This window comes from Bos grunniens, chromosome 17 (genome assembly GCF_055505025.1).
Source record: "Bos grunniens cultivar Pamir isolate PY7600 chromosome 17, Bosgru_T2T1.0, whole genome shotgun sequence".
Taxonomy (NCBI): domain Eukaryota; kingdom Metazoa; phylum Chordata; class Mammalia; order Artiodactyla; family Bovidae; genus Bos; species Bos grunniens.
In genome coordinates, this window is record NC_141181.1 from 18,745,697 (window position 1) to 18,767,125 (window position 21,429).

The following is a 21,429-nucleotide window of genomic DNA, read 5'->3' on the forward strand; positions in this document are numbered from 1 at the left end:
AATTGTTCCCTCTTCTGTTTCCTATGAGTTTGTGAAGGATTGGTGGTATTACCTCCTTAAATATGTTCATAGAATTCATCAATGAAATATTCTGGGCCTAGATTTTCCTTTTTGGAAAATTCTTAAACTACTAATTCAGTTTCTTCACTGGACCTATTCAGATTTTTTTGCTAAGTTATGTGTTACTAGTTTTGGTAATTGTGTTTCTAGGGATGTGTCTGTTTCATCTAAGCTATTTAATATTTTGGGCATGTACTTTGTAATAGTTTTATGTATGCTTTTAATTTTGCAAGCCTAGGAGTGATGTCTTTGTTTCATTTCTAATTTTGGTAGCATGTTTCTTCTTTCTTTTTTACTTAGTCATTTTAGGAAAAGATTTATCAGTTTCGTTTTCAAAGAAAAAAGTTTTTCTGTTTTCTACTTCACTGATTGCCATTTTAATCTTTATAATTTCATCCCTTCTGTTTGCTTAATATTTAATTTACTTTTCTTTTTCTAGTTTCTTAAGGTACACGCTTAGGTTATTGATCTGAGATCTTATTTTCTGATACAGGCATATAAAACTATACATTTCCTTCCAAATACTCTTAGTGACCATATGTTTTTATATGCTCTGCTTTTGAAAATTTTAATTCATACTTTCTCATTTCCTTTGTGATATCTTCTTTGACCCATGGTTATTTAGAAATGTATTATTTAATTTTCAGTTATTTGGGGATTCCCTAAATTTCATTATTGTTAATTTCTAGTTTAATTTCCCTGTAGTAAGAGAACATACTTTGTATTTTTTCTCATTTTACATTTATTGAAACATCTTTATGACCTAGTAGGTAATCTATTCTGAATAATGTTCTGTGTGCACTAGAAAGGTATTCTGCTACTGTTGGGTGGAATGTTTTATAGGTATCAGGTCAAGTTGGTTTTTTGTTATGATTTTCTGTCTGCTGCTAAGTCGCTTCAGTCATGTCCGATTCTTTTCGACCCCATAGATGGCAGCCCACCAGGCTCCCCCATCCCTGGGATTCTCCAGGCAAGAACACTGGAGTGGGTTGCCATTTCCTTCTCCAATGCATGAAAGTGAAAAGTGAAAATGAAGTTGCTCAGTCGTGTCCGGCTCTTAGTGACCCCATGGACTGCAGCCTACCAGGCTCCTCCGCCCATGGGATTTTCCAGGCAAGAGTACTGGAGTGGGGTGCCATTGCCTTCTCCGATTTTCTGTCTACCTTTTCTATTAATTATTGAGAGTGAGATATTAAAACCTATTATTATTGAAGTATCTGTTTTCCCTTTCAGTTCTGTTAATTTTTGCTTCATATTTTTGGGACTGGTGTTAGATGTGATATATGGATATAATAATACACATACATACATTTTATAGTAGTATTTTATCTGGTGTTAGTGTGTGGCTACTCCAGCTCTCTTATGTTTACTGTTTGCGTTGCATATCTTTTTCTGTCTTTTTACTTTTGTTTTGAATCTAAAGTGTATCTTACAGACAACATATAGTTAAAATGCTTATTTTAAAAAATTAATGTGACCACTTCTGCCTTTTGATTGGAGAATTCATAATCTGCTCACATTTAATGTTATCATTGAGAGTCAGATTTATGCAGTTCTGCTATTTTCCATGTGTCTCATTTCTTTTTTATTTCTTTCTTTGGCCTCTACTGCCTATTCTGGAGTTAATAGTTATCTTACCGGCTATCATTTAAATTCCTTTGTTAGTTTTTTAACTGGATTTTTTAAAGTTATTTTCTTAGGTTGCTTTAGGGATTACAGTGTGTATCTTAATTTATCAGTTTGCTTCAGAATTGACTGATTTAATTATAGTAAAATACAAAAACTTTGCTCTATTTTTTTCCTGTCCTGTCAATATTGTCATACATATTAAATTTTTATGTTTTAGGAGCCCAACAATATAATTTTACAATATTTTATTTATTTTTTCAATTTTACAATATTTTAATGTAATTGTATGTTTTTAAAAATAGTCAAGAGAAGAAAACATAAAGTTTTAAAAATATTTATCACATATTTACTGTTTATGTGTTCTTTATTTCTTTTTATGTATTGATTTATGGGCTGATTATTTCCTTTCAATCTCATGGCCTTCCTTTTGGATTTCTTGTAAGGAAAGTTTGTTACTAATGAATTATCTCAGTCTTTGTTTCTTGGGCTTGTTTTTATTTTGCCTTTTTTTGGAGAGTACTTTTGCTGGATATAGAATTCTTTGCTGCATTTTTTTTTCTGTTAGCATCTTGAATACGTCATCTTCTGCTTTCTGGCCTCCATTGTTTCTGATGAGTAGTTTTTCTTTTTGTGCTTTCAAAATTTTCTGTCCTTAGTCAGCAGTTTTACAGTGATATGTCTGGGTGTGGATCTCTTTGTGTAATCCTCTTTTGGATTCAGTAAACTTAAATGTGGTGGTTAACTTTTTAAAACCATTTGGTAAGTTTTATTTATAATTTCTTCACATATTTTTTCTATTCTTCTCCTTTTTTTCTAGGACTCTCATTATGTGTATGTTGGTATGCTTCATGGTATTCTTAAATCTCTGAGGATCTGTTCATTTAAAATTTTTTTATTTTCTCTTCTTCATAATTGGTGGGCTTCCCTGGTGACTCAGATGGTAAAGAATCCACCTCGAAGGCGGGAGACCGGGGTTCGATCCCTGGGTTGGGAATATCCCCTGGAGGAGGGTATGGCAACCCACTCCAGTATCTTGCCTGGAGAATCCCTATCGACAAAGGGGCCTAGTAGTCTACAGTCCATGGGGTCGCAAAGAGTTGGTCACCACTGAGCGACTTTCACACAGCATTGTAATAGCTTCAAGTGCATTGGCTGTTTCTTCTGTCATCTCCAATCCACTTTTGAACTCTGCTAGTGAATTTAAAATTTTGGTTCTTTCTCTTTTTCCCCCCTGCACCCAGTGGCTTTTGGGATCTTAGTTCCCCCACCAGAGCCCTTGGCAGTGAAAGCTTTGTGTCCTAACTACTGGATATCCAGGGAATTTCCTCAAATTTTGGTTCTTAATATTTTTCCACTCTAGAATTGTTAATACTTTTTAACTCCAGGATTTCCATTTATTCTTTTTTAAAAAAATAATATCTGTATGTTTATTGAGATTGCCTATTTTATGAGTTGTAGTTGTCATACTTTCCTTTAATTTTTTTAAACATGTTTTTTTTGTTTGGAGATGAAATTAAATTTTAGGTAGAAGATGATATCACAGCTATGTTAAATACTAAAATGAAGGTTGTTTTATTTCTAAATTATATTCAATATTTTAATCTGTATTTCATGATATACATAAAAGTATATTACTCATAAATGCTAAATTTCATCTGATAGTTTCTTTTTAAACATAATTAGCAATTTACTTACAATACTATTGTTTACTGATAAGTAGGATCAGTGTACAATTTGAAAGACATGCTATTAATTCTGAAACCTTAGTTCATTCTCTGAACTGCTTATATAATATAAAGTCTACATGTTTATTTGTATTTCTTGCTGCTTAATTCTCTCACAGTAGGTGCTAATGGGTAGAAAAGAGCAGAAGAAGCCAAAGAGAGCAATATAATGTGTTAGAATGGTTATAAAAATATAAAAATCTGTATATGAGCCTGCACATTTAGTAGTAGAGTATTTATTCATTTTAGTTCCTTGAGAGATTATAGTAAATAAGATAAATGTAGCACTTGTTTTCATGGAACTTTATAGTCTGTTAGAGGAGACATAGGTTAAACATATTAACAAGATAATTTTAGAGAATGATAAATATAATGAACAAATAAAATAGGGTAAAGTGAAAGTCGCTCAGTTGTGTCCGACTCTTTGCTACCCCATAGACTATGCGGTCTGTGGAATTCTCCAGGGCAGAGTACTGGAGTGGGTAACCTTTCCCTTCTCCAGGAGATCTTCCCAACCCAGGGATGGAACCCAGGTCTCCCGCATTGCGGGCGAATTCTTTACCAACTGAGCCACAAGGGAAGCCCAAAATAGGGAAATGTGATCTCAAATAGAGAATGATGAGGCAGCTACATGGAAATGTGATATAATTTTGGTGGGAGGGGAGCCATGAAGAAAATGTCTCTCTGAAGAGGTGGTATTTGAAGTGAGATCTGCATGATGGGTGAGGAGGATTCAGTCTGTTCATAATCTGGAAGAGCTTTGTAGCCTAGAGAATAGAAGGTGCAGGATAAGCTTGGAGTGTTACAGGAGCAGGGCCAGTGTGGCTGGAGCTCAGCAAGCCAGTGAAAGAGAAATTAAGGGATGAATGAGATCAGAGAGGTGGGGTGGGCTTCCACTGGGTTATCTTTATAAAGACCATGTTAGAGTTTAGAGTTTTTTCTAAGTGTGGTGGGAAAACAGTGGAAAAATATTTCAGTGACTTACATTTTTAACTCAGGAGTTAATTTACAGGCTGAAGCCTGAAGCCAACTGATGCAAAGAGCCGACTCATTAGAAAAGACCCTGGCGCTGGGAAAGATTGAAGGCAGGAGGAGAACGGGATGACAGAGGATGAGATGGTTAGATGTCATCACTGACTCTATGGACTTGAGTTTTAGCCAGTTCTGGGAGTTGGTGATGGACAGGGAAGCCTGGCATGGGTTGCAAAGAGTTGGACACAACTGGGCAACTGAACTGAACTGATATGGTTTTATTCTTTTTAGCAACTTCTGAGTGTGAGTAAATTTCTGAAGGGTGTTTTATAAATGATTTTAGCTTTATAAAGGATAGAAGGGAAAGTAGCTTTTTCCCTGTTTCTTCCTTGAAATTTACTGAAAAATACAACAAAAAAAATCAATATCTGTAAAACTTTGAATTTGTAGTACAGTTGTAGCAGTGGCAAAGATTCTTGCCTAGAAATTAGAGTTCCAGGTGCAATGGAGAAGACGATATTTAGTCAAGTTAAAATAAGCACGCATTTGTTCATAAGTAGTTCAGGCCTCAGAGTGAGAGACTGGGTGCACTTTTCTCCCTAACTACTTCTGCAGGGCCCTTTTTATTTAATATCATGAGAAAGTTTATATTTTGGTTCCAGGTATAATACATATGGTCAAATCTTAATTAAGATCGAAAGCCTATGCCTGAAAAGCTTTGTTTGTTACTAATACAGAGTTGCAGGCCAAAGCTGCTTTCTAAAAGAAAAAAAGCTCAACCCTAGAGAGAGCAAAGGAGAAAGAACTTCTCATGCTGTCAGTTTCTCCCTAAGGCCTGCAGGACTTAATATGAGAGAATTTGTGAGTTAAATAATTAATTCCCTCCTTGCCCCACTCCCCCTTTTTTGGGGGGAAAAGGGAGAAACATGTATGGTTATATAGATGTGATATATATAATTCCCATTTACCATATTTGAACCTTTCTGATTAGCCTATGTTATGAGCCAATAAGTAAGTAGGTAGAGAAATCTCCCAGGGTGGGGTGGGAGAGGTTCTTTGTGATTCTTTCACAGTTTTAATGTTAAAAACAGTTGTATAATCATGAGGCAGAAAAACTTAAAGAGCATAGACTCTGGATCCAGACTGCTTAGGTTGAAATTCTGACTCTCCATTTGTTTGTTGTTTGACCTTGAATAAGTTCCTTTAAAAAAAAAAAACAAACTCCTGGTGCTTCAGTTTCCCCAGATGTAAAATGGGGAATTATACTTGTTTTGTAGGATTGTGTGGATTTACTGGATGAATACATATAGCAAGTTTAGAATAATGCTGGCATGGAGTAAGTGCTCTATAAATGTTAACTACTATTATCCCTTCGTTGTTTGGAAGAAGAAAAAATACTCTTAAGCTAGGCTGGTTATTGACTTTCCTTTAGGATAAATTCACACTAATGAATTCATATCCTGTTGAATCAGAATATTAAAAAGGTTGTTGTAAAGAGCAGTTCTTTGCTTCCTTTTAAATCACAAAAGTGAAGAAGTTGGCAGAGGCTTTAGAATGATCTATACTAGGGTCTCTCCTTCAAAAAGAAAAATTTTCCCAGTTTGCTTTGCTGAATAGAGCCTAAGTAGATTTGAGGTTTCTTCTTGACTGGGAATCTGCCATACATTCAGATCACCGCTAGCTTCAGCTTCCCATAAAGCAGTTGCTTGACTACCTTAATCCAGTTGAAACAAGTCTTTTAAGTATCTCCTTTTGGATGTGCAAGAGCTAGAGTGACCAGGCTTAAGACTTTTTAAACATCTGCCCAGTGGTCATGGGATAAGCCAGTGACCTTCTTTTTTTCTTAAATTTTGCTGTGCCAGGTCTTAGTTGCAGCACACGGGCAGGATCTTCGATCTTCGTTGTGGTGTGTGGGATCTTGTTCCCTGACCAGGGATCCAACCCTAGCCTCCTGGTTTGGGAGCATGGAGTCTTGGCCACTGGACCACCAGGGAAGTCCCACGCCAGTGACTTTTGATTGTTACTTTTTCCCTAACCAAGCATCCAAGTACATATTCTTTTATCTGGTTCTTGCTTGATTTGGAAATGTCCTTATTCATAGAATGTATGTGGCTGAACATTTATTTCCACCATTATAGTATTTCTTACAGATAGTTTGTGGGGTAAGAATGGAAATGAATGTTCATTTAAGTTTAGGGTTACTGATTAATGATCAAATCTTTGGGGACTTCCCTAGCAGTCCAGTACTTAAGGCTCCACCCTTCTACTCCTGGGGACTCAGGTTCCATGCATACCTCTTGGTGCAGCCGGAAAAAAAAATCAGACCTTTGTTGCTTATCTGCATCCTCAAGATAGGTTGGATTCTAAGATGTGCTTAATGTGATCAATTCCTCCTTTATTATGCTTATTTCCTTATTACTGTCCTGGAATTTAAGCATATGTGAAATTGTAGTAGAGATTAGGAGGAAAGAATATTAAAGGAGTATAGCTAGGCAGCAGTATCAATTTTGGCTCCAGTGGTAACTGTGGGCAGCCAAGTCATTTTGATTTTGTCTTGCTGTTTCTTTGCTCATCAGTTCTTTAAATAACTCTAATGTTTGATTATTTGGAGTATTTTTAGATGATAATTCCCTCCTAGATTTTCACCATCCTAAAATAAATTGAACAAACCAACATTTGTTACATTATGCCCAGAAACCTGGCCATTGTAGTTCTTTGGTTGATGAAGAAACCAACTGAAACATGCCTGGCAAGCAAAGCGTCAAAATACCTTGAACAGAACTTGGATGATGTCACAAATTATCTAAGTTCACTTCTTATCTGTGTGTGATTCTGTGTCTTTTTCTGTGTGTCAAAACTGAGGGCCATGAGTAAATGTGGATTTTAAGATATTGTTATCCCTGGTACAGGACTCTTGAAATGCAGAATTGTTTTTATGCTTGGCTAGTTATCATACTTGATTTTCCAGTTAGCCTCTTCAATCTATTTCTTCTTCTATAAAATGAGCTCTAAGATCTCTTTCAGTAATTTAATTCAGTTTCTTTTGTCTTGTCAATTTCTGGCATCCAATTTATAATATCTAGATGACTCACCTTGCCCTAAAGTAAGTACCATGACAATGACCTCTTGCTGCCCAGATAATTTCCAGCCCTGACTTATGGGCCCAAATATTTGTAAACTATATACTTCTTACACTTAGTTCCATTTTCAGAAGGGGATTCTTCTTTCCTTAAAATATTCATTAGTTTACTTTTTATCCCTTTACAATGTTGTACTGATTTTTGTTTTAACAAATAACACTGAACATCTCAGTTTGGCATGAGGAGCAGTTAGGTTTTAGGTATAATCATCTATTCTGATACTGCTTTATTCTTAATATGAAGCTTTGGCAGTATGATACAACTCTGATTAATGCTGTCAAAGAGATAGTAATAAGGTCACATTCATTCAGTATTCATAGTGTGCCAGGTACTTTATATAAAGGCTTAAAAGAACTGAACACACTGACTTCCTAGGATTGTTTCACCATCTTTTTATGGATGAGAATATTGAAATTTAAAGAGACAAATAACTGTCCAAGGTCACATAGAGGTGAGGCCAACAGTCTACAGATTCTTACTGAGTACCTACTGTATTCTGGGAATACAGTGGCCAACAGGCTCTTAAGTTGCACATGCTCTTAAACATAAAGAATTCTGTTAAAATAGTCGTCATTAATATGCGGATAAGTATACCTATTTCATATAGTTATAAGAATGAGAAGACAATGCATAAAAATGCATGATTTCATAACAAAGAAATAAAAAAATAGATATTGATACTATTGAGCCTGTCATTATATTAGCATTATAAACTACATATATAATTCCCATCAGACTTGGTAGATAATTAAAAAAATAGAACAATGAAATATGAATCAAAACTATTTTAGGAATTGAGTTCCAAATTTAAAAGGATTAATTTTACCAATAAAATGGCTAAGAACAGTTAAGGGTTTTTTGGGGGGGAACTAGTTGTGAGTTAAACTGTATATAAGTTTAGATTATCAAGCTGTAGTTTTTCTTATTATGATGATAATGTTAATACTGTATAAGAATGTCTCTTTAATGGGTTAAATTCAAATTTGTAGCATTGTCCTCTCCTTTTAAAGTCTAGTTTACTGATATTTAATTACAAGTAGTGAAATTTATCCTTGTATTTCCATGATTTTGACAAATTCAATTTATATCATTATGCAGTCACCACCACAGTCAAGATGTGAACAGTGCTATCACCCCCAAAAGTTCCTTGTGCCCTTTAAGATCAACTCCTTCCCACTGATCTGTTTTCTGTTCCTATAGGACCTTTTCTTTAAATGAAATTGCCCTTCCTCTTACTGACCTGTTAGGCTGTTTAGATATAGTTGCTGCACTAGCAAGTAAGATATCTGTGACACTCTGCTGCTACAACTTTGTTACAAATTAGGGATTGCATTAAGAAGTAACTAAATCAGGAAAAAGTGACACAGCCTGTTGGAAAATTGGAAACAAGTTTGTCAATGGTTTAGTATTAATAAATGTTATTTAGTTTACCCAATATATTTGCTGCTGCTGCTACTGCTGCTAAGTCGCTTCAGTCGTGTCCGACTCTGTGCGGCCCTGTAGATGGCAGCCCACCAGGCTCCCCTGTCCCTGGGATTCTCCAGGCAAGAACACTGGAGTGGGTTGCCATTTCCCTCTCCAATGCATGAAAGGGAAAAGTGAAAGTGAAGTCGCTCAGTCGTGTCCGACCCTTAGCGACCCCATGGACTGCAACCCACCAGGCTCCTCCATCCATGGGATTTTCCAGGCAAGAGTACTGGAGTGGGGTGCCATTGCCTTCTCCACCCAATATATTTAAAAGGAATCAATTCACGTGAATGGACTTCACATTTTAGCTGTTGTCATTATTATTCAGTTACTCAGTCGTGTCTGACTCTGTGCCCCATGAAGTGCAGCATGCCAGCCTTCCCTGTCCTTCACCATCTCCTGGAGTTTGCTCAAACTCATATCCATTGAGTCACTAATGCCATCCAACCATCTTATCCTTTCTCACTCCCTTCTCCTCCTACACTGTAGATGTGAAACTAATAAAATCAGTTTTAAACCTCTCCTTTGACCAACCTCAGTTGTACAAGATTCAGTTCGTTTGCTCAGTCTTGTCTGACTCTTTGCAGCCCCGTGGACTGCAGCACGCCAGGCCTCCCTGTCCATCACCAACTCCTGGAACTTACTTACTCAAACTCAAGTCCATTGAGTCAGTGATGGCATCCAACCATCTCATCCTCCAAATGTTGGAGCTTTAGCTTCAGCATCAGTCCTTCTAATGAATATTCAGGACTGATTTCCTTTATGATTAACTGCTTTGATCTCCTTGCAGTCCAAGGGACTCTCAAGAGTCTTCTCCAACACTGCGGTCCAAACCATCAATTCTTCGGTGCTCAGCTTTCTTTATAGTCCAGCTCTCACATCCATACATGACTACTGGAAAAACTACAGCTTAGATGGACCTTTGTTGGCAAAGTAACGTCTCTGCTTTTTAATGAGCTGTCTAGGTTGGTCATAGCTTTTCTTCCAAGGAGCAAGCGTCTTTTAATTTCATGGCTGCAGTCACCATCTGCAGTGATTTTGGAGCCCAAGAAAATAAAGTCTGTCACTGTTTCCATTGTTTCCCCATCTATTTGCCATGAAGTAATGGGACCAGATGCCATGATCTTAGTTTTTTGAATGCTGAGTTTTAAGCCAGCTTTTTCATTCTCCTCTTTCACTTTCATCAAGAGGCTCTTCAGTGGTGTCATCTGCATATCTGAGATTATTGATATTTCTCCTGAAATCTTGATTGCAGCTTGTGCTTTATCAGTTTGTCCACAATTAGATAAATCATCCGTGATTCATGACACAGAATGATTTACCCAGTCATTGTTGTTTATTGTGATCACACATGAGTCCATCATTCAGATGAGAACTAGAACTTTTTTTTTTTCTTTTTGGTCACACTGGTGTGGGTAGCTGTTCCCTTCTCCAAGGAATATTCCCAACCCAGAGATCGAACCTTGCAGGAGAGATCTTAGTTCCCTGACCAGAAATTGAATTTGAGCCCCAGTAGTGAACAAAGCTAGTAGAGGTGATGGAATTCCAGTTGAGCTATTTCAAATCCTGAAAGATGATGCTGTGACAGTGCTGCACTCAATATGCCAGCAAATTTGGAAAACTCAGCAGTGGCCACAGGACTGGCAAAGGTCAGTTTTCATTCCAATCCCAAAGAAAGGCAATACCAAAGAACGCTCAAAGTACCGCACAATTGCACTCATCTCACACGTTAGTAAAGTAATGCTCAAAATTCTCCAAGCCAGGCTTCAGCAATATGTGAACCGTGAACTTCCTGATGTGCAAGCTGGTTTTAGAAAAGACAGAGGAACCAGAGATCAAATTGCCAACATCCGCAGGATGGTGGAAAAAGCAAGAGGGTTCCAGAAAAACATCTATTTCTGCTTTCTTGACTATGCCAAAGCCTTTGACTGTGTGGATCACAATAAACTGTGGAAAATTCTGAAAGAGATGGGAATACCAGACCACCTGATCTGCCTCTTGAGAAATCTGTATGCAGGTCAGGAAGCAACAGTTAGAACTGGACATGGAACAACAGACTGGTTCCAAATAGGAAAAGGAGTTCGTCAAGGCTGTATATTGTCACCCTGTTTATTTAACTTATATGCAGAGTACATCATGAGAAACGCTGGACTGGAAGAAACACAAGCTGGAATCAAGATTGCCGGGAGAAATATCAATAATCTCAGATATGCAGATGACACCACCCTTATGACAGAAAGTGAAGAGGAACTAAAAAGCCTCTTGATGAAAGTGAAAGAGGAGAGTGAAATAGTTGGCTTAAAGCTCAACATTCAGAAAACGAAGATCATGGCATCCGGTCCCATCACTTCATGGGAAATAGATGGGGAAACAGTGGAAACAGTGTCAGACTTTCTTTTTTGGGGCTCCAAAATCACTGCAGATGGTGACTGCAGCCATGAAATTAAAAGACACTTACTCCTTGGAAGGAAAGTTATGACCAACCTAGATAGCATATTCAAAAGCAGAGACATTACTTTGCCAACTAAGGTTCGTCTAGTCAAGGCTATGGTTTTTCCTGTGGTCATGTATGGATGTGAGAGTTGGACTGTGAAGAAGGCTGAGCGCCGAAGAATTAATGCTTTTGAACTGTGGTGTTGGAGAAGACTCTTGAGAGTCCCTTGGACTGCAAGGAGATCCAACCAGTCCATTCTGAATGAGATCAGCCCTAGGATTTCTTTGGAAGGAATGATGCTAAAGCTGAAACTCCAGTACTTTGTCCACCTGATGCGAACAGTTGACTCATTGGAAAAGACTCTGATGCTGGGAGGGATTGGGGGCGGGAGGAGAAGGGGACGACAGAGGATGAGATAGATGGCTGGAAGGCATCACTGACTTGATGGACGTGAGTCTGAGTGAACTCCGGGAGTTGGTGATGGACAGGGAGGCCTGGCGTGCTGCGATTCATGGGGTTGCAAAGAGTCGGACACGACTGAGCGACTGAACTGAACTGAGTGAATCCCAAATTCTAACCACCGGGACTGCCAGGGAATGCCTGAGAATTAGAACCTTGACAAGAATTTACATCACATTTATCTGTGTGTGCCTTAATATATTTAAAAGTCTTTAATAGATTTTGGTTGTGTATATTTCTTATTAGTAGGAGTTCTCCTTTTCCCCCCTTTTTGGACGGAGGGGAATTACTTTACCTAGTCTCTTGTCTTTCAGTTTTGTTTTTGGATTCTGTTAAGAATTTAAAAAAAAATTTGTGTAGTCACGTTTAGTAATTCTTTATTTCTTGCTTTCCATGTATTTAGTAATTTTTCCTTAACTGTGAATTCATGAAGATATTCTCTATTTCCTTCTAATTTGAAAAAATTTATGTATTTAGGTCTTTAGTATACCTGTAATTTATTTTGTGAGTGGTGAGAGGTGGTAATTTAATTTTTGTCTTGTATGGATAATCACTTGTCCCAGCATCATTTAATAGTCTTTTTTTTTTCCCATTGATTTTAACACTGCCTCTTTGTACATTGTTTCCAATATGCATGTGTGTTTTTCTGACCTCTGTATTCTGTTACATTATTATATTTGGTTATGTCTACACCACTACTTACTGTCTGATTACTAGACTAGACTAGGTAGGACAGTTCTTTTCCAGGGGCTTTGTTCACTTTTGCCAGTTTCTCTTGTGTATACTTTCCCCCTCTTAACTATCTTTGCAAGTTTTTTGTGAAACCCTCTTGGGAATTTTGACTGGAAATATATTGAATTTGTTGGGCTTCCCTGGTAGCTCAGCTGGTAAAGAATCCGCCTGCAATGCAGGAGATCCTGGTTCGATTTGTGGGTTTGGAAGATCCGCTGGAAGGAATAGACTACCCACTCCAGGATTCTTGGGCTTTCCTGGTGGCTCAGATGGTAAAGAACCTGCCTGTAATGGAGGAGACCTGGGTTTGACCTCTGGGTTGGAAACATCCACTGGAGAAGGGAACAGCTACCCACTCCAGTATTCTGGCCTGGAGAATTCCATGGACTGTATAGTCCATGGGGTCGCAAAGAGTCAGACATGATGGAGCGACTTTTACATATTTGAATTTGTTAGATGAATTTGTTGAGCATTGATATCTTTAAGATATTGAGCTTACCTATCCAACACTGCCAGAGAATTCCCAAGACTTCTTTAATCTCTTTCAATAGATTTGTTTATTTTCTCCATAGAGGTCTTTGTTAGGTTGAGTCTTAGATATCTTTGTGCAGCTGGTGGGATTTTAGTTCCTGGACCAGAGATTGAACCCAGGATGTGGCAGTGAAAGTGCTGATTCCTAACTGCTGAAATTCCATAACTGCCAGTGAATTCCTAAGTCTTAAGTATCTTATATTTTTGTAGTTATTGTAAATTATATCCTTTTTAAAAACACTTGCTGTTTGTTGCTGGTATATAGAAAAGACACTTGATTTTTATATATTGATTTGTATCCACACAAATTGCAAACCCTCTTCTAATATCAAAAGGTTCTTTTGGATTTTCTACAGTATGTAGAGAGTTTTATCATTTATAAACAATGATAGCTTCATTTCCTCCTTTCCATTTCTTACGCCTTTTAATTTTTCCTTATCAAACTCTTCTGGTCAGGATTGCTAGTATGGTTTTGAAGTGGCAATTGTAGGTATGTTTGTTCTGTTCCCAGTATTGGGGGAAAGTTTTAAATATTTTGCCATTGCGTCTTGGCAGCTTTTTTCTTTTAATTATAAAATTTTATCAAGTGATCTTTATTGTATCTACCAAGATGATGTATTAATTATTACTACACAACAGATTACCTGCAACATGTGTTGATTGGGATGTGGAGAAATTAGAACCGTCATATGTACTGATGAGAATGTGAAATGATGTCATTTGGCATTTTCTCAAAATGTTAAGCATAAAGTTACTATGTGTTCCAGCAGTTCCACTCCTGGGTATACACCAAGAGAAAAGAAAACATGTCTACACAAAAACTTGTACATGAATTTTTATAGCAGCATTATTTTATAATAGTTAAAAAGTAGAAACAATTTTATACCAATTGATGAATGGCTAGAGAAAATGTGATATATCTGTGCAATGGAATCTTATTCAGCAATAAAAGAATTGAAATAATAATACATGTTACAAATAGATGAATACTGAAAGCATAGTAAGTGAAAAAGTCAGTCACAAAAGTTCACATATTTAAAATCCTATTTATATGAAGTGGCCAGAAAAAGCAAATCTCTAGAGAGAAAAGTAGGTTAGTCTTGCCAAGGACTAGGGGTTGGGGAAGGATAGGGAGGGACTGCTAATGGACATGAGGTTTTTTTTGAGAGGGAGTGCTAAAGATTTTCTAAAATTAGATTGTGGTAATGATTGCACCACTTCATTAATGTACTATAAACTTTTGAGTTATATGCTGTAAGTTGGTGAACTGTATGATATGTAGGTGTTAGTGTTAGTCACTCAGTCGTGTCTTACTCTTTGCAACCCCATGGACTGTAGCCCACCAGGCTCCTCTGTCCATAGAATTCTCCAGGCAAGAATACTGGAGTGGATAGCCATTCCCTTTTCCAGGAGATCTTCCTGACCCAGGGATTGAACCTGAGTCTCATGCATTGCAGGCAGATTCTTTACCCTCTGAGCCATCAGAAAGCCCATGATATGTGAGTTATATCTCAATAAAACTTTTTCAAAAGGTAAGTACATATGTAGTTTTGTTAGATATTACCAAATTTCCCTCCCAAAGTGTGCCAATTTGCATTCCCATACATTTACAGTGTATAAATGTACAGTTTTACCAACAGATTATTGTTACACTTTTTAATTTTTACCAATCTGATAGATGAGAGAAATGGTATTTCAATTTTTAAAAAATTTGCATTTTTCTGTGAGTGAATTTGAACATCTTATGTTTAAGGGCTGCTTTTATATCTGGTTTTGTGAATTGTGTGTTTTTCATATTTCTCTCTTTTTTTTTGGTCCTTAATTCTCTATTTTGTTGTTGTTCAGTCATTAAGTTGTGTCCGACTCTTTGCGACCCCATGGACTGCAGCATTCCGGGCTTCCCTGTCCTTCACCATTCAACCATCTCATCCTCTGTCACCCCCCTCTTGCCTTTAGTTTTTCCCAGCATCAGAGTCTTTTCCAGTGAGTCAGCTTTTTGCATCTGGTAGCCAAATTATTGGAGCTTCAGCTTCAGTATCAGTCCTTCCAGTGAATATTCAGGGTTGATTTCCTTTAGGATTGACTGGTTTGATCTCCTTGCTGTCCAGGGGACTTTCAAGAGTCTTCATCAGCACCACAGTTTGAAAGCATCAATTCTTTGATGCTTAGCCTTCTTTATATAGTCCAACTCTTACATCCATACATGACTCCTGGAAAAACCATAGCTTTGACTATATGGACCCTTTTTAATATACTGTCTAGATAATGCCAGCTTTTCTTCCAAGGACTAAGCTTTTAGTTTCATGAAAGCAGTTACTGTCCGCAGTGATTTGGAGCCAAGAAAAATAGTCTGTCACTGTTTCCATATTTTCCCCATCTATTTGCCATGAAGTAATAGGACCAGATGCCATGATCTTAGTTTTTTGAATGTTGAGTTTTAAACCAGCTTTTTCATTCTCCTCTTTCACCCTCATCAAGAAGCTCTTTAGTTTCTCTTTGCTTTCTGCCATTAGAGTGGTATCATCTGCATATCTGAAAAAGTGAAAGTGTAAGTCACTCATTCGTGTCGACTCTTTGCGACCCCATTGACTATATACAGTCCATGGAATTCTCCAGGCCAGAATACTGGAGTGGGTAGCCTTTCCCTTCTCCAGGGTATCTTCCCAATATAGGGATCGAACCCAGGTCTCCTGCATTTCAGGCAGATTAATATCTGAGGTTGTTGATAAAAAAATTCTCTCTTTTAGTAGTCTTTTGTGATATAGTATCCTATTTCCAATATAATAGATTGAATTTTCATTGTTGTTGTACTTTATATAAATAAAATCATACACATAAACTGTTTTGGGGGGAGAATGTGATCTGTATTCTAAGCAACTCAATTATAGTCTGAGGTGAATTTTTTCTGAGTGATACTTAAGTTTGCTATCATTTCTCAGAGTTTTTTTAATCTGGAGAGTTCAGTTAGTATTCATTATTCAAAGATGTTTCTCTTATTGTTATGCCAACTTCCACCCCTTCTTCTAGTTCCAAGCCAAATGGTGACTCTCTAATGAATTCTCTCTTGAATCTTCCCACCCCCCAGGGCTGATTGGGTGTTCCTTTTTTAAATATTTCCACTGTACTTTGTAGTTTCCTTGCATTTACATTAATGTAATTGCTTTAAGTGTTTCTCCTTACCATATTCTAATCTGTTTGAAGGGTGAGTCCTAGCTTTCTATTTTTGTGTTCCTGGCATAGTGCTGTATTTGGTATATAGTTAAGTGCTTAATAAATGTTACTGAAAGAACTGGTATGGTAGAGAGAAGAAAGAGGTGATTTTATTATAGGGGAAACGTTGTCCTTGGGGGACAGGTAGAATTTGAATAACCAAAGAAGAGGGCATTCCTGGTGAGAGAAGGGAACCAGCAAAAGGATAGGGACAGGAGTGAGCTTGGTCTGTGTAGTGAACAGTGAAGATATTTGTCTTATTGGGACATGTTTGTTTATCCTTGTATTCACCACATCTTTACTGTGTATCTGCTGTATGAAACCCCTGGTTTAGTTGGTATAAATCACAAATTTTTAAAACCTGGATACACAGGTGTTTAAACTTGGTGCTTTGAGAAAATAGTAAGAAGATATTAAGATGGTAGAGAAGCCCTCTGAAGAAGGGCGTTAAGTGTTGGGCTTGATATGGTTCATCGGAGGTGGTAAGTGGATGATCTGCTGGAAACTGTTATTTTCCTGATGTTTTTCTGAGGAAGGTATATAATGTGGATTGGGGGGAGAGAATTACAGAGAATATTGATCCCTTTGGTGATGCAGGTACTTTCAAGCTGAGACCTGTTAAGACAGCTAGGAATTGGCCAAATGGGCAAACAGAGGAAGGATGTCAAGAGAGAAGAATAGAGAGCTGTAAACAACTGTGGCATTAAACAACCACAATGGAGGGGGTAAAAAGGGAAGAGGAGGCTGGACAAGGGAGCATGGATTAGGTTTGTGACTTCCATCCCTGAGCATATCAGAATGAACATTTCATAACTTCTGAAAAAGAGACTTAGACCCCTTACTTGTTCTTACTAAATCAGTATGCTTGCAAAGATTGAAATTTCATCGTGTAGGTGATGATGAACTGTTGAAGAATTTTGAGAGGGGCTTGACATTACTCAGTCTTGGTTTACCCTGCCCGTGCAGTTAGATGGACTGGAAAGGAGGGGAGATTAGAGGCCAAGAGGCAAATTCTGAGGCTCTTACAACTTCAAAAAGATGATAAGAACCTCAGCTAGGGCAGATCTTATGAGATTATAGAGAAGAGTCAAGAGTGAAAGAAGATGATAATGATGATGGAAAAAGAAGCCACAGATGCCTTTAGCCTCTGTTTATTAGGCAACTTGTGTAGGCGATGGTGTGGTTTACAGAGCTAAGCACAGTAGGAGAGGTCATACTTTGGGGGAGGTAGCAGAGAAAAAATTTAGTTTGGGACATATTGGGTTTCTCTCACATTTTTATTCATCCCACTTAATGGCTAATCCAAGTGCTCTGATTGGTTTCTCTGGAGTCATTCTTGACTCTTCTCTTGCATTCACACCCCATATCCAGTTTGCTATCCAATTTTGCTTCTTTTATCTACAAAAATTTCTGAAAGCTCGCTGTCGACTCACTACCACTCGGCCCTCACCACTGTCGCTTCCCACCTGATTATGATATTGGCTTCTGCACTGATGTCTGCTTCTGCCTTGTTCTCCTGCCTGCTCTCAGTCCAGCATCTGGTGAGTGATCCTTTTAATAATCAGGGCGTCTCTCTGCATAAAATCCTCCTTCTCCCTGGATAAAAGTTGGAGTCCTCAGAGAGGGTTTCCCTTTTCCCACCATCCCTTTCTCTTTCCTCTCTGTCATCATCTTCTGTCTTCCTTTTACTCACTTCACTCCAGCTCTCTTGTTGATATTTGAACTACTCAGGCTTATTCCCTCTTTAAGATCTTGAATTTTCCCTTTCCTTTCACTGGGGAGCTGCCCTGACTTCTGCCAGTCATTGGCACAGCTCATTCCTACTTCCTGAGTTTTCACTCATGTGTCACTTTTTCAGTGAAATCTTCCTTGATCACCCAGTTTGAAATTGCAACCCTCTTCCTTGCTGAATATTCTCTCCCTTTGGCTCATTTGTCTCCTTAGCCTTTATCACCATCTGCACATGTGTAATACATATTTTGCTTATTTTCTTCTCTCCACACTGGAATTTAAGATGCTTAAGAATAAAGACTTGTGCTTTAAAAAAAGTATATTAATTTTTTATTGTGTTGGGTCTTCGTTGCTGCACAGGTTTTTCTCTGGTTGCAGCAAGTGGGGGCTACTCCCTTAGTTGTGTGTGGGTCTCTCATTGTGGTGGCTCCCTTGTTGCAAAGTGCAGGCTCTAGGGGGCTGCAGTAGTTGCAGCATGTGAACTCAGTAGTTGCGACTCCCAGGGCTCCAGGGCACAGCTTCAGTAGTTGCGGCCCACAGACTTAGCTCTGTGGCTTGTGGGATCTTCCTGGATCAGGAATTGAACCCTTGTCTCCTGCATTGACAGGTGGATTCTTTACCACTCAGCTACCAGGGAAGCCCAGGACTTTTGCTTTATTCACCACTGTAACTCTAACTGAAAACTACTAGTACATAAAAGGCGCTCAATTAATATTTATTGATTGGTTGAATTAATTAACGTAGTCCTTGGGATATCCTGGAATCGATGCTTGCTGTTTAAGTTTGCAGGGAAGTATAGGCAAGAAAATATCTAGTAGACAAACTGGCACCCATAAAATGGTTTAGACTGGAAGAGAGATTTGAGTGAAGCCAGGGCAGTGTCTAGGATAGTTTAGAGAGAGTGTGAAGATCTGAAGAGGACTAGGGAGGGATGGCGTCCTGGAAATACCTGCCAGGACTGACTAGAGAGTTACTCTCTCCTTAGAGTTATCCAGGCGGGAACCCTAGTCTGGGCCTTGTGCTTTAGAGGTCCTCATCTGGCCTTTTTCCAGCTATACCGCTCCTGATAGGATGAAGATTTTGAGGGACTAGTCCATCTGGAACCCGTATCTAGATCAAGCTAAGAGTATTTGTATCCTCAAATTCCCTGTCCACGTGGTCCTTCACAGGTCTCTTCCCTGGTTCTCTCCTCTTAGACTGTACCACATGTATGTATCCCTGGCCTAAGGGATGGCCAAGTGGCAGCTGTTTGCAGGCATGTAGGCAGAGGTTAGACATGTTGCTGGGATGTCCACATGTATATATATGAGGCTCCTTGTAGTATGGAGTGGAACCGAAGATGGGATGAGCAAAAGGCAGGCTGCAGGGCAGTGGGGAGTATGGTCTTCGCATTCCCTATCCCCTCCCCCCAGTTGATGTTGAGTCTGAGAATGCCAAATCAGAACTCAGCCTTTTAAGTTTTTATAAAAGTATATATGTCAAGATAGTGGGATAGAATAAAATTTACTAGCTTGTTAGTTTGGTTTATAGCTTTAAAATATTTAGGCATATGGTATATGGGCTTACATTTGTACTCTTAAAGCTCCTTGAAAACTAGGGGTGGGCCTGCAACAGGAAATTGAAAAAGAGTATCTGGAGAGGGAGAAGATAAGATAGTTTCAAGGAGGGAATGAACAACAGTGTCAGATGTTTCAGAGACATTAAATCCTATGAAGACAGAAACGTATCCTTTGGATTTGATAACCAGAATTTAATAAAATTTCACTTGGTGGTGATGGATACTAAACTTCTGTAGAAGGAACACCTGAGAAATCAGAAAGTGGAGGCACAATTTAAATGATTTTTTTTTTTTTAAGTAGAACTGTATCTGAGAAAGGAAGGGACTAGAGGGCTATGCAGGGTCGTGGAGGAGTCATGTTTACAATGAAAGGGTCTTGACTGTCCTGGCGGTCCAGTGGTTAAGACTCCATGCTTTTACTACAGGGGCGTGGGTTAGATTCCTGGTCAGGGAACTAGGATCCTACATGTTGTGTGGCATGGCCAAGAAATTTAAAAAAAAAAAAAAAAAAAATGAGAGAGTCTTATAAATATTTGGATGTTGAGGAAAAGAACCCAGTGTTAAGAAAGAGAAAAATAAGGAAAAAGAAGGAATAATTGATGGAACAAGGCCTAAGATCCAGTGCATCGGTCAGTAGATCAGCTTTAGAAAGCAGAAGGGCTATTTGAGGAGGCTTGGAGTGTTTGGATTTTGTGTGAATGCTAACTTTTGAAGAGTGAGCAAAAAAGTGAATGGCAGGAAAGTTTAACATGCAATAATATATTAATGTTGTTCAATAGTAGTTTTCTGGGTTAGTCTTTTTTTTTAATTTAAAAATTTGTTTAAGTTTAAATTAATTGTTGTTTTTTTTTTTTTTATTGAAATTAGTCTTTTTAAACTTGATTTAATACTCCTGGAGTTCTGAAGTTATACTTGCAGCCATGGGTTAAAATCCTCCTATTGGCTGATTGAAATATAGCCCATAATGTGGGGTATAGGCTATGTATGTGGGAATCTGTTGTTGTTCAATAATTGTCATTTAGTGATGACTTAAAACTTTAAGTCTGATAAAAAACTTTTGATTCTTCAGTAGCTTAGAAGTAATTTATTATGTTCATTATAAAATATGTGCCATCAGGCTTGGAGATGATTTGTTGTAGTATAAGTACATATTGTCTGAATCACATCTATTTTGAGTAAAATATTTTTAATAGAGTTATATTAATACTGTTTTTTTCCCCCCACTAGTAGTTCCAGGGAACTGCTGTTTTATATTCTAACTCTTGCCAAATTGTGAAACTAGTGAAGGATGCTTAGACTACTTAACATTCAAATTGTAAGTAAAATTTATTTCTGCTTTTATTATCTGTATGATTAGAAAACAGAAATTGAAAATAATTGTTACCTTATGTGATAATAGTGAGATTCAGTGTGATGGGATTGAGGATTTTTCTTAGTTTTTATTCCTAAGATACAAATATTTCCTATCCTATTTTCTGTTGATAAGATCAAGAAGAAGACTAATAATACTGAATAGGTCTTAGGTAGTGAGGTGAAATTTCTGCTTTTTTTCAGGAATTTTCTATTTGTTATAGAAGTTTATGGAAATTCTTTATTATTTTATTTTCATATTTAATATAGGACATGTTATTAATGGAATGATTAATTAGAAATAATTATTTTCTCTTTAAATATGCTTAGTTTTTCTGTACTCTTAAATTTTTGTGTGAAAAATTCTATTAAAAAGCCCTGTGATTTCTTTGTGAAATATTTAATGTACACAAAAATAAAATAAAACGTAAC

General features: G+C 37.6%; 1 protein-coding gene across 40 annotated transcripts in view; it reads left to right on the forward strand.

Moving 5' to 3' along the window:
* ELF2 (E74 like ETS transcription factor 2) overlaps positions 1-21,429 on the forward strand; it is a 99,319-nt gene that overhangs the window by 5,287 nt on the left and 72,603 nt on the right. For 22 of the 40 annotated variants that reach the window (XM_086346675.1, XM_086346688.1, XM_086346674.1 and 19 more), the window contains one exon: positions 20,875-20,962. The exons of 6 other annotated variants lie outside the window; for them this stretch is intronic. The gene's annotated coding sequence lies outside the window, so the exon portion shown is untranslated. The remainder of the gene's footprint in view (positions 1-20,874; positions 20,963-21,429) is intronic. 12 more of the 40 variants (XM_086346677.1, XM_086346683.1, XM_086346695.1 and 9 more) reach the window with 1 other exon arrangement.